The sequence below is a fragment of the Ischnura elegans genome, chromosome 8 (genome assembly GCF_921293095.1).
Source record: "Ischnura elegans chromosome 8, ioIscEleg1.1, whole genome shotgun sequence".
Classification (NCBI taxonomy): Eukaryota; Metazoa; Arthropoda; class Insecta; order Odonata; family Coenagrionidae; genus Ischnura; species Ischnura elegans.
Window position 1 is genome coordinate 42035607 of NC_060253.1, and position 18238 is coordinate 42053844.

Sequence of the window (18238 nt, forward strand, 5' to 3'; positions counted from 1 at the left end):
GCAATATATTGATGAATGAAAAAATGAAGCATATTGAAATGAGACACATCCTAAGCCTGGAACTAATTGGAGAAATTTAACTTTATATGCTTGTATTATAGCAGCAGAAAACGAGTTGACCTGTTGAAATCACTTAATGTATGGGAAAATATTTTCTTCATGATATCTAACGGCGACCCCACTTCAGGTTGCCTATTGGTCTAAGAATGATATTAGTCATGTGTATTATATAATTTCCTGTTCATTGACGGAGTTTTTGATTCCTACGGCAAAAGATTTTCATTTTATGAAGAAAAACTGCGATTCATCGCTATAAATCAGGTTTTTTCCAAAACTTCACCGTCAATGGGGCAGGGATTAACGTTATCACGTTGAGTTGACACTCTGTCGAAATCGTTTTTAGACCAACATGCAACTTTTAGGCGGGTCTCGTGAAAAAAAATTTGAACATAGTATTTTATGACCACCCTATGCTGTTGCCTATACCTTTTGTGGAATCTAAGAGCCTTATAAACGAATTAACTTCCACTCTTATCCTGTCTTTCTCTCAAATTCTTACGAACGTAACGGGGCGAATTGGATATAGCCGTTATGTCCAAAGCGCCAAATAATAGATGCACGGATGTCCCTGCAATCCCAGTTACGGCTATGCATTCTGGAGTCATGCGGAAAATGGTCTTTGCTTCGCGTCCAACTGACCCTGCCTTTGAGCACTGCTGCGCGAGGTATTAAACCTTCAGGGAGGGTTTGAGGGAGAACAGGTGTCCGTCCGGCGTTTTCCCTCGCTCCAAATATTACCTCCGCCTGGCGTCCCAGCGGTGTTAAGCCGTGCGTCGCAGTCGTTATGTGAGGGATTTTGGGATACGAGAGCGGATAGTCCGTGCTGCCGTTTCCCAGTGGGTCTCCGGTCTATGGTTTTTACCGAGGGAATCCACTCGATTGTGACCCTGTAACGCAAGAATACACTGTTCAGTGGCGTAGCGAGTGGGTAGTCCAGGGGATCCGCCTCCCCCCGAAACATAAAAACACAATTATTTATCTTCATAAAAGAAAACAAAATATGAAAAAAATCATGAATTTGCAAATGATTTGTTTTAAAAATGAAAATTTTCCATTATGAAAAGTGTCAGTGCCCTTTTTTAAAACAATTCCTGGTTTTGAACCCCCCGAACGAAATTCCTTGCTACGCCACTGACACTGTTGGAATCGTTAAACCTAAAGGCGTCTTGGAAAGAATGATTTTCTTCTCCAATGCAGGATAATAATAATAAGAGGCGGGTTTTTTAAAAGTAAGAACCTTTTTCAAATATAGAAAAAGCCAAAAAAATATTTGAATTAATATAATTGGTACATAAAACGTACACTTTAAACTACCTTTCCACATGTTTTCCTTTAATATTAAGGCATTTATCGTGTAGAACAACAAGCTTCGGTGTACCGTTGTTATAGAAAATTTCCTCCTTCGTTGATAGCCGCTGCACAACTGTTGTTTTTACTCGTTCATCGTCATTATAGCGCTGACCTCCTCGGTGTTTCTTCAGATGAAAATAAACGTGGTAGTCACTGGGCGCTTGGTAGGGACAGTATGGGGATTGTTCCCAACCAAATGATGCAATTAGATCGTGAGTTCGATCGCTTGCATGTGATGGGGCATTGTCGTAAAGCAAAAAGATCCCTTTGCTTAGCATTCCTCATCTTTTGTTTTACAATTGCACGGTGCAATTTGTTTAAGGTCTCACCATATGTAATAGCCTTTATTGAGTCAATACACGGCAAAAAATCGACTAGCACAATCCCTTTCCAGTCCCAAAACACGGGTCCGCATGCAGCTATCGATCCCAGGTGGCTGTCACCACAGTAGGCAATTTTCTATGATGACGATATACGAAACTTGTGGTTCGAATTAGTAAGTGCCTTAATATTAGCAGACATTATATGGAAAGATAGTTTAAAGTGTGGGCTTTTATGTAAAAATCAAATTTTCACTAAAATAACTGGGTTATCTTATAGTTAAAACGGTACTTGAAAAACACGCCTGGTGTTCATAATTACTAGATCTTTCATTATAATAAAGTAGTTATTTACAAAGATAAATGATGAGGACGCGGAGTGGAAAAATAAACGATTCAGTCAGAGTAAGTATCCGTAAAAGATGAAGTACTCTAGTGTCTGCAATGGCGAAGAAATTCTTTAACACGGTTTCTATGGGCACATGAAAAATATTTATGTATAATATTTAATAGGATATAATCATCACCTGTCTCTAGCATATGTATAGCGTTAAAAATATTGTGAAGATGTATTTCACCGAAAAATGTTGGATACCTTATTTTTTCTTCTATCTTCGGTTACTGAAATGTTTTTTTTTTAAATACGAATTTTGATTCCACCCGATTAACTTAAAAAACCCAATGAGACAAAGCATATAGTCAATATCGTAAGAAACTGATTTTTTTTGTAGGAAAGAGGATTCCAATTATTAATTTGCTACGGGAGAACAGAAATGGAAGAATAGCTATAGAATAATATGATAAAACTTATTGTACTGTCCAATGGTTTTCAAAAACTGTTTTTTTTATAATTTTATTCAGCACGCTGTTCTACTATACCTCTCCGAAAAATCCAGTTGAACTCAATAGCTATAGACTTACGACAAAAAAAATGCTGTAGGATTTTAGGAAACTGATCTGCCGGGATATATAAAGGAAAATCGACTGATCGAATTTGATATCAGTTATCCTCCTTGTTGTTTCAAAATAAACAAATCCTTTGGTTTACGATGACGGTGTCTTTTTTACCAGTTATAATTGAATGAACTTGCGTTGCAAGTTACTTAATTAATGTAAATTAGAATGCAATAAATATGGTAAAAATGTTTTTAGGATCTGTGAGCGATTTTAGGAAGGAAATTTTAAGATATTTTTTATCATATTGACTGGCGATGGATTTCCCAAGAAATGGAAACCCATGCAAACACAATAAACAAAAATTAAAAAAGGGAAATTTAATCTATCCAAGGGGGAAGATTGAGCGAAATGCATCAAAAGTTGCCAAAAATATCGCAAACCCTACTTGATTCTGTTATTTTAAGCCTTATATTGGTTTTTGTAAGGGACCTTCAGCGGAATGTGCTAAATACTAAAACTATCGTTTCCCATGTGCAGAATAGGCAGCGCTATTTTTAAAATAAACTAATGCATTTAAAAGTTTATAATTCGTAAGTATTTAGCATAACCGAATGTCAGCCGGAGGGAATCATCTGTCACTGTTAGCATTCGAATTAAAGGAGTAGCTTGCCTGAATGGGCTTCACCATCTTAGAACAGAATGTTTCAATTTACAGCAGCGGAGGTAGAATAAGGGAGATATTTTGCCACAGCAGTACAGGAATTCGTTTTTCCCTGAAAAATAAAGAGCTTTAATAGAAGCTAGGTGGGACTCATTCTTTTGAAAAGTAAATTCAGCAAGTACCTTTTCTTACCTGTCTACGGCTGGTGTCCTAATAACATTCGACACTCACTCATTGAGGCGGCTTGTGAGGTTAAATTAATAAAAAATGTAATGTTCAAGGACAAAGTCCATCGTTATTTACTCAATGAGTCTCTGTAGTGAATGCGAAACAGACTGATAACTAACAGGCTCACAGATAACCATGCAAGACCATTACAATACTGAAAAAAAAAGGTTTATTTATTATTTATAATTTTTTATAACACCATTTTGTTACTCTATGTGCATTAAATAAAATCGCATTTTTCATATAAATATGTACTTACATAGTTGGGTAGTGTATAGATTTACGTTCATAGTTTTACCTATGCTTCCCGACGCGGCTGTTCATGAGCAACCCTTTCGTAGTATCCATACGGCGTGATCCGCCCACCTTGTTTGGTCAACTAGGATTTGTGTGGGTGTATATGTATATGCGCCTGTGTTCGCGTCGTGTCTGGCCCCTGGAGTGCGCGGATGGTCAATATTTATTTGGAACTATCGCATGCGTTTTTTCCACCGCACTCTTCCCACCCACGCTCCATATCTCTCTCTCTTTCTCGACATACAGCACCGGGTCAAGGGTCCAATAACTCATCTTTTTATTTTTTTTCTGTGAAAAACCTTTTTGGGAGTCACGGACGCGGTATAGTAAAGGAAGCGAATGGACACGGTGAGGTGGAGGAAAGCTTTGGAAATGTTTGTGCGTGATGGCGTGTGTGTTTTTGAGACGGACGCTCCAAAATTTTGAGAAACATATTCGCCCCCCTTTCAAGCGCGTCCTTCCTTCCTTGCCCGGGTGATGTCGTGGTGTGTGGGTTTGATGTTCCGAATAACCTCCGGTTGTGTAGGTATCCGGGCCCACTCAACTGGCTAACTCAGAGAGGGATGGTGGGGATGGGAAGAGGAAATGTGCAGGAGACAGCTTTATGTCCCTCTCGTGTCGTTAGGGAGGGAGAAAAAAAAAAAGAAGATGGAATTGCGATGGACACGTGAAAACTTATGTAATCGCGGGTGAGTGACTCAGTGGATGTTGCTTTCGCAATAAAATCAGCCATTCGGTTCCACGTCTCTGGTTTGGACGAATTAGCTCGAGTTCTTTACCTAATGAATACCGAGAAGAGTAAAGAATAAATATAATGTCAGAAATCTAAACCTAAAATCGGTTTTGCAAGAATAATTTTGCAATTAATATTAAAAATTTTCGTTATAGTTATTAGCTACAATTAAAATCTCATCAACAACAATGAAAATCTCATATTTGTCCTACTAAATCCTGTTTACTTTTGAATTAATGAAACTAACATATCTACCTAATTTTGGAAAGAATGAAATTACGTGAATTTGGACTTTTTCAATGTAATGACTTCCATAGTTTTTTAAATAATATTTTTTCGGCATATTTTTGCGTTTGAGCCAACATCATGTGATTCCATGAAGTATTTTCCGAGAGTTTCTTTTTTACTGGTAATATTAATTTATTTTTTATAGTGTTCATATTTCTTGATCAACGTATTGGTTTCTGATTTCCAGACAACATTAAATGCATGGAGTCATATATCTGATAAAGTCTTTTCTTTTTTATGTGCAGGAGGAAAAGAATTTCTTCTTTGAAGGAGTGAAAAATTCCAGTTTGAAATTTAATTTTCCGAAAAGTTTTTGATTCAAAAGCTGCGTTTATTTCAATTCATTTTTGATATCTTTTCCATCTATTTTCTTTCATTTTTCAAATAAATTTAGCATAAAATTATTTCAAGCATTCATGTAAAAAGTATTGACTTTTTAAACTTTTCCCACTTCACGCACTTTTTATTGACTAACCCTCACGTAGCTAAAGCTAATTAGGTATTTATCTTACAGTTTTTTGGAAGTAGATAATACCAGTTAGTTTATCGGAAGAAGATGTGTGGTGGAACAATTAAAGAAAAGGGTTAAGAAGTACAGTAGATTCCATTTAATGGGTCCACCGGTTACTTGGGGCAGCCACTTAATTGGGGCAGATCTTGAAGAACAGAACCCAATAGAGGAATATCCCAGAGTATTCTCCGCTTAATTGGGGCAGCATGCCGCTTTATTGGGCCATGAGTCGGTGACATAGACTCTATACTCATGACGAAAGTAAATTTTTTTGTTTTCAGAATACACCTTTTTTATATTTTCCTCCTTGGATTTACTCTTATTTTTCACAAATGTTCCTATTCTTGCCCTATTTTGAAAGCTCTTGTTGTTATAATATCCGCAAGAGGATAGGACTTTTCTTTAATAGGACTTAGTAAAAGACATTCAGTCAGCGTCGCCCGAGGCTGTGAAAAATATTTTTAACTTAATTATTATAATTATTCAAAATGACAATAATTTAACTAAATGCGCTGATTTATTAATCAAATTAATAGTTTAATAAACTTATGTTGCATTATAAACACTCTTTAGTCTTCATTCTATCATTTCAACGTTTGTTTATGCCCATATGCAGGATAGTTCGCCTAATTCGGGCAGCCGCTTAATTGGGGCAAAGTGCACAAGTCCTGCTATGTCCCAATTAACCGGAATCTAATGTACTTCCTTTGCAAAAAATTGGAGTACACAATAGAGAAGTGTAATCGTTACCTTTCCATCACATAGGACCTGAAAAAAAAGTACACAAAAGCGTTAGATAGATAAATGGTAAAAAAGAGAAAGGTAGATGTTTCATCTAATTTTGTATGAATAACGAAAACTCTAGAATATCTCTCGTGAGTTTCTGGTGTACATTTTGCTATTGAGACCTTTTGCTGTTCGAAGTGAACGAGCAAAATAATAAAGAGAACCAATGAGAAAATTATCATGTCCGGGTAGGTGTTAAGGCTGGTGTAACGCTGGTATCGTCGCAGCGCGCTCTTAGCAGGTGGTTATATGGTGGCTGAGTGAATAGCATCATTTCAAACGAACTGCTGTTGATTGGAATACGCTTGAAATGATCTCCGCAAAGCATTGAAGCAAGAACCTGAACTCAATTGAAATTATCCACAGATGGGAGGGATGTGGCTTGGCTCGTTCGAGTGAAAATACCAATTATATCTTCAGGTATTCGATCTTAGATTGTGTATGGGTTAGGCTCTATGCATTTGATCGATCATCCATTTTCTCGTAATTTTCCAAGATTTATCACCTGGCTACTCTCCGAACTCCCATTTCTCATTCTCATCAATTAAAGTAGAAATAAATATTATGTATCCCTGTTTTCTGTCAATTACAGCTCCCTGAAAAACCATATATCATCGGCTAAAGTTCTGTCATCCTCTCTTATTTCCTTCCAAGAACTTTCTGAAATTTACTCCCGCTTATCGAATATCCTATGTTTTTTTTCCTATGGGTTACACTCTGTTGATACCTTTTTGTTAACGGGTGTAATGATGCATGTGGCAATTCAGTGTAACTTAGTTTAGTTATCTTTATACTGCTGTGGCCGTAGATATGATGAACAAATACTTAATTAAGGATTCGAATGAAATAATTTTCCAAGGCCGTACTATTTTGGTTGCAAGAAAAGGGAATAGTTATGGAAAATATGTTTCGTATTGCCATTATATTGTGTATGATTATTATCTTTCCTTTCCGGCTAAAGAGTATGACCTAGGGGAATTTTTCTCACGACTGCAACGCGGCCGTCGAATGCTCATTAATTGATATTAATTCAAATATCAAAGCATGATAAATCCCCTGTGAAGTTGACATATTATAATTTATGTATCTTGTTCAATCAAAATTAATTCAAGCGACATTCCTTCAGTCGGAAAAAGTTAGCCTCTTTTCAACATTAAACGGGTAATTTTTATCCTAGGATACGATGACGATGTTCAAATTAGTATTTGTTTAAATAATATCACTTCTTTGCATGAAATTAATTTGTGGCTTACGTAACCTTTATGGCATGAATAAACTTGAAAACTACCTGGCGTCGCACTACTTGGCCGTTTTAACAAAATCTTCACTTTGGCTTTCACATAAGGTTCGTCAAAAGCAAATTGTCAATTATATGGTTAACCAACATTGGTGACGTTGATAGTACATCATTGAAGAAATAGGTCATATACCTTCGGAATGGTGCAGTTTTCACATCCTTAGACATTTGTAACAAGCATACCGCTTGCATTTTTATGGGGGAGCTGGAACGGGTGAAAATGCCATCAAATAGCTCTGCTTTTAAATCTCTCACTAACTTCTTCTCAAGTGTAGTAAAATATAGAGCCCTTCACATGCGTAATATGCCTATTAACACCATTCTAACTTCTCTCTCCATTCACAATATTCCTTTTATACGCCTTAAAGTGTCCTTAAATTTATTTACAATATCTTCAACTGAATCCCAGACTGTACTGAACTCCTTTCTGTTTAATTTCCGCGCAACCAGTCACTGCTGCACATATGTACCAGTTCCCAGATTATCACTCATTGAACGCTCACTTTTTTCCGCCTTCCCTCACTTCTTAATTCCCTTCCTCCAAGTATTGATCCCTTTTCCATATCCCCGAACGTCTTTACTAACTTGGCTCTATCTTATCTCTCTGAACATCAATAGCAACGCTTCGAATTTCTTACCACTCCTCCGATTCCCTTTAGTTTTATGCACTTGTATTCTTTAATTTCAAGGATTTTAATCTCGTTGTATTTTATGCATTTGATTCTCGGCATATTTTATGTATTTTATTCCCGTTAAATTGTATGTATTTTGTTTCTTGTTATATATTATGCATTTTTTCTTGTTATTGGGTCACTATAAATTGGCCATATTGGCTGTATTTGGGCTTTTGAAATAAATAAATAAAATAAGAAAAGCGAATGTTTCAACATAAAAAAATTCATTTATGAGTTTCTACTAAATTTTGTTTTTGGACAATTAAACTATACATGTCTAGATATTTTAATAAAATTTCGTCCAATTCTGAGGTTGCGCATTAAAGAAAAGTTGATTGATTTTTTTACATTCAATTAAAAAATAGGAAATGACATTCAATCATTTTATATTCAGTCAATGTTTCACTTAGAGTATTAGCTTCAAGGTAAGCAGTAGGAAAAACTTTGATGGAGAAATAAAAGGAAATATACAATTCAAGGATCGTGTATTGGTGGATAAAATGCGTAAATATTGAAATTAACTGAAAATTCTCTATTATTTTTCACAAAAAAAGGTCTCAGGGTATTTAGTTAGACCCTTAAAAAATTTCCCTTAAGTCTAAGACTCTAAGGGACGTAGGTTTGAGGTGTACTGACCCCAATATTGTGTTATAGCTTTATTTTCACTCAACGTTCGCCACTTATCGATGCGTCTCAATCTCTTTGTATCTGTACCTCTATCCTTAGCCCTTTCTCTCCGTCCATCACTCTCCCAAACAGTGTTCCTCCTTGCTCTGAGACCCTCCGCAATCCATTCCACGTCATTGATTAGCTGCTCCGTCGGGCGACTTAGCCTCCCCTTCATTTCCTACGGAAATTCATTGTGCCAAAACCTTCTTGGTTCGTCATTCTTGCCGCCTTTTGTGCTATTTTTGATCCATATTGCTATTTTTGGATTCCTTCTGTCTATTCTTTTTACTCATCCAATGCCTTATTTCGTACCTGGTTTTCTTTTTACAAATTTTCATTGACTATGATTTGGATTCCGAATTGAGGCTCTGGGTATTTTGGCTATATATCCCATGTAAAAATATATTTCAAGAGATAGGTAATGTTTATGGATAGCGACGACTGCCCATGATGTACATAAATAGATCGAAACTTGTTTCAGCCATGATGCAGCCATATTATTACTATTATTTATAGCACTAGTAGCTGTACAGTTTTTTTTGTGAATTTTCATACTTAGGCATGGACCTCATTTCGCTGGTCCCTTAATAAGGTGATTATTAAATCCAAGTGAAATAAATTATATTAATTTAAAAAATTATGTTTAATTTTTAAAACACAGGATCTTTACCTCCTGCACACTTTTGTGTACTTCCGAAATTTTCCAAATCTTATCAAAAGTTTTTAAGGTTTTCTTTAGATTAATCCAGCATTTTTCCCAACTTAAAAATGTCCTCGAAAACGCCCCGAAATATTTTTAATTAAGATGTATATCATACCCAGGCTGTACGTAGGCAATGTTCACTATGATTAATTACGTTTGTTTTTTTTTAAAGTTACTCTGACAGGATACCTTAATTAAAAGCTTAACAAAACGTTCCTGAGAAAATCGTAGTGATTTTTAAACGATGTGGTGAACTCAGGTTGTAATACACATGAATTTCTTCGTTGTTATTGGAATTAATTTGAGTTCTGTTTTATTTTATAAATTTGGCAGAGAATGAACGAAAAAAGTAATACTTTGTTTTCGTGACAACCGGAGAAAAGGGATCGGTCGGCAAAAATCGATAAATAAAGCAGAACAGGCCCTTCAGTGGACACGTTTCTCCCTTCCATCCGCCGTATTTTTTAAACGATATATTAATAATTTAAACCTCCTACGTTCATTTTTCAGTGTGTACAGAGTCGACCTTTCTCAACTTTTTCGTGTTTTTAGAATATAAAAAAATGCATCCAAGAATATACTGAGATAAGATTTTCAAATTTGAGATACAAGCAAATCAAAAATCTAAACCCAAAATCTGTTTTGCAACAATAACTTTACAATAAATATACATATTTAATATAGGAAATATATATACGTTTTGCTAAATGAAAAAATTAAAATCTCAATTTAGTTTTATTAAGTCCTGTTAAACTTTATATAAATGAAACTATTTATTTCTAGCTAAAATTTTAAACAATGAAATAACGTATATTTGGACTTATTCAATTTAGGTACTTGCATTGGTTTTATTAATATTACTTAGTATATTTTTTGCATTCGTGAATTTGACAAGGGCTTACTCCACGTTTCCACGTTTCCATGATGGAATATTTTATATGCGAGCTATCCGTCACCAAATTTGACCAGTGGAGCAGGAGGTATTCCTTATCTGAAAACATCATAGTAATAATGGTGAAGCATTTCTGAATTTAAAATAACTATTTGGTGAGATAACAATGTACCAAAAATTACTAACCCCGTTTGCACAAGTACAGAAGAATAATTAGGATCCAATGGATCTACCGAGTTAGTAATGAGGAAGTCGTAATAAGAGTAAGTGAGAAGTGATTCCGTATGAAAAACCTTGATGTGAAGACGGAAAAATTTATAGGCCATATCTTGAGATATGATGAGCTGATAAAGGCAATCGTCGTTGGACAAGTAGATGGCAAGATCGGAAAAGGAAGACCTAGAACAAAATATATTTTACAAATATATATAGATGTAAAATCGAAGAAATACGAAAGAGCGGAAAGATACGCTGATAGGGCGGAAAAGGAAGACCTCGAAGGAAATTTATAGAACAGGTACAGAAGGATATAAAAGAGAAGAAATACGTAGGCGTAGGTGTGAAAACATTAGCTGTCAAGAGAATTGAGAGCATAGCTGCGTCATACCAATCTTAGGATTTTTAACAGGTGATAATGAGTTACAAAAAACCATATTCCATTCTTTTCACTAGAATTCAGTGCTATAAAGCACTTTTGAAGTATACTGCACTACCTTTGATGTGCACTTGTTTCTTGGGGTGTCGGATGAAAGAGGTCGTGGTTGGCCGACTGCGCGGCACACTACGCCATAAAATGCGAGGGGGCAATGTGGGTGGTGTCCGTTTTCCTCGTCGTGCACAAGAAAGCGGAGGCTATTCATCATTGGGCATCCGGTCTCCTGGGAGACGACGAAAGGGCCACCGCAGTTGCCACAGGACACGAGATAGAGGGAACCCTAGGATCAGGGAGTAGGGGGTAGAGAATAGTGGCTCAGCCTAGGGAAAAGGGGGTGATAGGTATCGTACGAATCTGGCAAGTTAGGGGCCGTAGTGTACGCGTCGAGCTTTTATGAGTATATTTATCTATATTTAAAGCGGAAATATTATGTATTTAAAATATAAAGTTTATGCATATGATATTTGATGTGATTTTCCTCGAAAAAACATTATAATGCTACTGTTGGTAGTTTTTCTGCAATATTAATCATAATTTTAGATTTTGGCTGTGAAATCGCTCTCTTAAAGTAATAAGAATTTATTAAATGATATAGTTTTTGTATTATTATCTAGAGCCCGAAATATTATAATCTAGAGTACGAAACGTACGATCAAAAATTGTTTTATTAGCAGAAAGTTATCTAATCGCTTAGTGTAGAAATTCACCAAATAACTACTGTTTTTATTTCAATAAGCCATTGGTGTCCATACACCAAATACTTTCACAGTGCTGTGGATTACCCATGATATTATTTACGCTTTAAATATTGATGATTGTCGGTATAAAAAAATCTTCGCATTCTACTCTGTAGCTGCTCCGGTAAAGTTTTATGGTCAAGCTCTCTATTTTGCTGAATGTGAAGCTCGGCTGCTAGGGTATGAGCGAAAACTTTTTTTTTACAACCCACCATATTGTAAGGGTTCCATGACCATTGATCGGCACTGGAATTGAACAAGGGTTCCGGCTGCTCAGAGATATGGCCAACCGCTCAAATTGAGGGTTCGTATTAAACTGGAACGTTGGAGTTACGTCCTCCATGGACCTGAGACACCTAGTGGCTCAGTGAGGGGGGGTTTCGAGGGATAAAACACCCTCCAGAGCTCAGAGAAAATTTTAATTTTAATCCCTTTTACATAATTGGATTAATATAATAGTAATAATAACAACAAAAAACAACAATAACAATAAATAGCAAAAAGTACAAGATTAACAAAAATATCATCAACAAAAACAATAACAACAATAACAATAATAATAATAATAATACTTAATACAGAAAAGTGTAAAGATTAATGAAGTATCCCTCCGAAAGCCGTAAAGCTCACGATTTTGAACCATTTATCTTGAATTTTTTTCTGGGAGAGGGCCCTCGCACCTCCCGCTTACAAAGCGGATAGGGGATCGGGTTGGTGTGGTAGCTGGAGTGTTGGCTTCACACCTGGCGGGTCCGGGTTCAAATCATGGCAGTGGCAGAGAATTTTCAGAGACTGCCCGATCCCTGTTTGAATGTTGTGTGGAGGACATTTCAAGCACAACACTCCGTCCGTCGGATGGGATGAGAAGCCGTGGCCCCTTGGCGCCTTTCGTCAAGAGCAGGCAAATGCCTACGCCGGGTTTCTCTCCACCCTTCCTTCCGTACCCTTACCCCATGGCGCAAATAACCTCAGCTGTCGGTCGCCTCCTCCAAATACCATAGATTTTATTTTAGTCCTTTAAGCTTCATTAGGAGATAATCATGCTTTAATAACATTAAATTGATGAGGATATAGAACTTTTTCGTAAATGCTGGGAGCATTTCAAAATCAGAAAAATTAAACTCGATAGTTTCGGCTTAGTTGATGGTATTTCACTGTCTTAATTCTGTTTCTTTTTTCACTTCGATCAATATAATTTTCCTAAGCCATCAAAATCAAGTAAATGGGTTGTAAAAACAAGTAATAGCCTTACCATCGAGGCCCTCCGTTGGAATTTATTTTAAAAAAGTACAGGAAAGAAAATTTAGCAGAGTTTTCCGGGCGGGTATTCCATTCCCTCCAGATCTCCGAGTATTAGTTGCGCCTAAAACCCCCCTAGCTGCGCCCCTGGATACACTAGTTACTAAAGTCGTGTGACCTTTATTATGTGCTTTTTACTAGAACATAAAAATATTTCAAGATAGAATACTCAAAATTTATACTGCATTTAGACTCATAATTTAGATTTGCAGGTATCAAGTGAAATCAAGTAATATGAAATATGAAAACCATTTTTGAGTTTTTTTTTCTTTCTTTTGACCTCTGTATATAGTATTGATTGAGTTTCATGGACTAGATAGAGGTATTTAATAAATTAAACGAAAAATTTGGCCAACCTTTCGGTATATTTATACACCTTCAACATGGCTTTTTCTAATGAATTGGATTTGTTTTTCCCAACCAATTCATTTTTAAATCCAATACATTGAAAAAAGCCTCGATGTGGGGGTATAATTATGCCAAATCTTTGGCAAAAAATTTTCATTGAAAATTCTTCAAGACCTGTACTCCAACACACTGAATCAAAGTTTTTCCGGTTGTAGAAAATTTAATCTTCTTGAAAGCATGACATTTTCTTGAGAGGCAGTATATTTGGCGTTCTCTTGGCTTTAGGAGGACTACGCTGCTCCACTGTTGGTAGGGGGTTGGGGAAATCGAAGGAGTGGGATAGGACCGAATGAGATACTTGAGGGTTTTTTCAGAGGGAGAAAGAGTAGAAATGGTATTGGAAACATTTCGTTCCACTCGTGGACTTGTTTGCCCTTACCCCTGTGTCATTCCACTGTAAACCTCAATCAAAGACGAGCCCCTGTTGCTCCTCGATAGTAAGCATAATATTTGAATTCATCAATCTGGTACAACCTATTGAAGGAAAAATATCTTGGTCATGATGAAAAAAGGAAATATATTTAGATTCCTCTCTATAATGTTGCCGTACTTGAAAAAAAATATTTACGTCTACTAGCCACTGAGATTGATAGTTCAATATATGTAGGGTACATGGAAATGAATTCTAGGCAGGATGGTGTGCTACAATCTAACGATTATAACAAAAAAAGTGAGTGAACATATCATTCGAATCCGAAATCGAAAATCATATGAAATGTTCTGTAGATGGATGGAAAGATGAGTTACGATGGAAAATAATCCTTTCTATTCAGCATGTTTATGGTTTATTATATTATTCATTTTCCACAGATAAACCCGATTAACTTCATTTCGAACCAATTTACTCTCAGAACCTTTAATTGAAACCAATCATTGTGGCATCAGTGGGTGGTGTACTTATATTATCGTGGTAGGAATACTGCGTAGTCCATCGAGGAGAACATTACCTTCGCTAAAAAAACGAAGGAAAAAATTAGTGCTCTCTTTCTATCAAAGTGTATCATAAACGTTTATTCGATGAGTCAGTATTTATTCTACATTCATTATTTATGAATTATGATTTATTTTTTACCTTTACTTTCGTCTAATATTTTTTTACCAATTAAATCCCACAATTTTATGAAGGTGAACATAATGTGTATTTTTTCCTCAATGTAATAATTTAGTTTCGATGTTGCCAAGTATAAAGATTCTAGATAATAGATACAATTTTCGGCATAATGGGGTGGAAATATTTTATACTTAACGTAATGAAAAAACTTGTCTGTTTCCACACATTTTTATTTCAACATAACCAGGTTTCGGTACATAATACCATTTTCAAGGTATGGAAGGGCTTAAAAATTGGCATTATATATATTTTTTTTAAACTGGGCCCGTTGAAAAAAAATAAGTAAGGAAATGGCCAAGTACTTTCTTTATGGTAAATAAAAAGATTTTGTCCTAATTTGACTCTTGAATTAAAATATAGTTTTGTATTAAGTTAGAAGAATATTATTTAAAATGCACAAACGAGAATGCTAGAGAATGTAGCTATTCTTCCGAGATTTCACTCGGTATGTGTGTCGAATTTGTGGGTATCGGTGAGTAAACTACCTTTTAGGGCAATGCTGAAGACCCCTCAATGTCAAGTTACATGACAATGAACGGGATAAGGGGACCAATCCATCTTCTTTAGCCGTCTGGGGGAGCAATTCAATACGAAAACTCACGCAGAGAGGAGCCTCACGGCGACTCATGGAATGAGAGGTCCTGCCCGTGTCACTGAGATAGGGGACCAGGGCTGTCAGATAGAACAGAGCCTCTATATTGCGAAGCTATAAGTCTGCTTTTGCGATCACACAGAAAAAATTGCACCTGATCCTGTTGATGCAGTGCTATATATATAAAACCTTCGAGATGATTCGTTTATGCGATACGTTTGCTCAATATTTTATCTCGTTTCATTTCCAGATATATGTGCCGTGACAATGATACTTAGCTGTCGCTACTATGCCTGTTGTTTCCTGAATAACTGTGCTTCATTTTCGTGTATTTCTTATATTGGTTATTCTTTTGTTTGAAATCACAAAACTATTCCTCGCCCCACGTATAATTTAGAAGCTTCAGATTTGGAACGTGAAAGAACCTCTCGATTCTAGGTAATTGTTCACTTGGTGTCAAGTGCAGACTATGTCTACAAAGGTACTGCAATATTCATCTTTTTTATCAATAGTCATCTCTCATATCTAAAACACGAATTTTAGACTGTTAATTCTTTTATGCATCGCTGCTTGGTTCATTCTGTCACCATGAAATGTGGCCCATTTTTTATATTTTTGTGAGGAGAATAATTTGACACCATCCCAAAGGTCCTCCCATGTGGTCCCTAGACTAAGCCCGTTGTTCGGTTAAGCGGTTTAATTTTTCGTTTTCAATTAATTTTTACTTGCTTATTTAGTTACTGTGATATTTATATGCTATCTATATTTTTTCAACTATCTTATATCCTCTCTGGAGTTCCAGGTATGACACAACAAAATTGAGTTTCATGGTATTCCTTAGACGTGATATGTGTGTTTATTACGTTACCAAACATAAAGCATTCCTATCGTGTCCTTAGAAAAATAATAAATAAATCTTGCTCCAACTCGCTGTGGGTTTGTGAGAAAGAAATTAAAATGTATTACCTTGTTTTTCTCTGAATTTTAAGGGCGGGGCAGTATACACAAAGGCGATAACAAGAATTCGCTCGAAAAAGAATCCCAGAAGGGGGAACTGTTTCTCGGAAGGAGGAATAAATAAGAATGTCGCTTCATTTCACCCGTCTTATTCATATTACGCCAAAGTTTTTAAACGATTGTGAAACTTTTAAGTCAGCGTTTTGCATCATAAAAATGTAAGCTCCCTCTTTTTTGGAAAGAGATTGGCGTGGACGGGAGAGAAAGGTGAAACAGGTAGAGAATACAGAGAGGAAGATGAAGGTTGCGAAACTATGCCATGCGTATTACTTTCGATCGCTTAGCTAATAAAGAAGGTGACTTTTTTTCCCCATCCGTTCTTCGGATTCAAAGAACGGGAAGAGGATGGGATTTTTAGAAAACATAAAAGGAGAAGAGTAGGATTTAATAATAAAAAAGAAGGGAAAGTTTGATGAAAATTTTGAAAAAAAGAAATGATGGGAAGGAACTCGTGTATATCGCCCACGATATATATAAGCGTTCATCGAGTTACATGGCAACCTTGACGGTACTGACACGTAAAAATGAAAGGAAGTTGGATATTTTTGGGAACTCTTTAGATTTATATACCTTTATTCACCTCTCAAGTCAACTTTTTTTGGGAAAAGTGAACGCTAGGAAAGAGGATTTCCCACGAGAAAGACCGAAAAAAAAGTAAGTTAAAATCAGGAATGAGGGGATAACCAGTTTTTAGGCGTATAATTTTTTCCTGAAAGAATTCTGGCAAAAAGTAATTTCGGTGGAAGTTTTGCATTTTCATCTCTGTGTAATCACTCTACATTAATATGACTTAGATATATCGTTTTTTTCAGCAAGGTATTATGTGTTGGGAACGTTTAGAACTTATCTTACAATGAGAAGGATACCGTAAGAAATGGTATAGAATATATATGAGTGTAAATAGAAAATATCACCGGATAACAGTCAATTATGGGGATGAGTAAAACTGCAAGATAACTTTCTGTTCCGTAAAACTAGTCTAGACTATCTAAATGGGTCCTAGTTCATGAATATTCCATTCTAAAAGTAGTTAGTTCGGTAATGTGAAGTGTTTATCATTTATACCTCCAGATTCGCGGGCTTATTCCCATAGCAATATAATTTTTTTGTTTTTTTCCCGGCGAACAATTGCAGTGAAGTTTTCTCGGGTTTCACACCGGGTCAGGTCCTCCATTTCTCCTTCCAACGTTTCGATGAACAACTCGCCCATCGTCTTCAGGATCCAAGGATCATTGGATTCCTGAACTGCAATTATTCGTATAGCGTTACCGCTAATGCCCGCTAAAAGGTCATAGCTACTTTTATGAGCGAAAGATTCGGTCGCGTAACTTCTGTAAAACTGGAAAATTAATAGTTTATTGGCTATACTTCCCTCGTATGATAGACGACGCGATTAGTTTGCGCTGCCGTTGCTCATCTTTGAATATTACAATGCTATCCCTCACGAATCGATATCTTGGTCTAGGGTAAGAGGATCTTGCCGCTGCGCCGGTATTACGCATTAGTTCCCTCCGTAGCTTAAGACGACTTGACCCGACGGATAGACGGAATGGGCTAGTTCACCATTATTCTAATTATGATAGATGCGATATGTTTAGTTATAAAAAATATAGATTTTATAGAATAGAGAGAAAATAGACTGATATTTTCAGTTTTTCGCCCTTTTGCTTACTTTTCGAGCTGTCAGTGACGAAATATTAATGGGATTACCCCTTTCGCTGGCAATTTTATGACGTCACGGACTCTTCCCGAGCGAAATACCGCTTCTCCGCTACTTCTCGGTCTCGTAAATCCGTTTCACATGGTTCGTTGTGATAAAAACTCTATTGAGCGATTATTTCCGGATCTGGATCCGGATTTCTGGATCGGGTTCTCAGAACGACGACAAAAATTGAATGACGTCATTAACTCATGAAAACTTGGCGGCAACTTTTGAGTGTATTCATTTTTAAGCTATGGGAAAATGGCTGAATGTGGAAGTTTTTTTTAATGTGGTAACATATATTTCCCGTGCATCCAACGAATCATCTCATTACATCACAACTACGGGTCT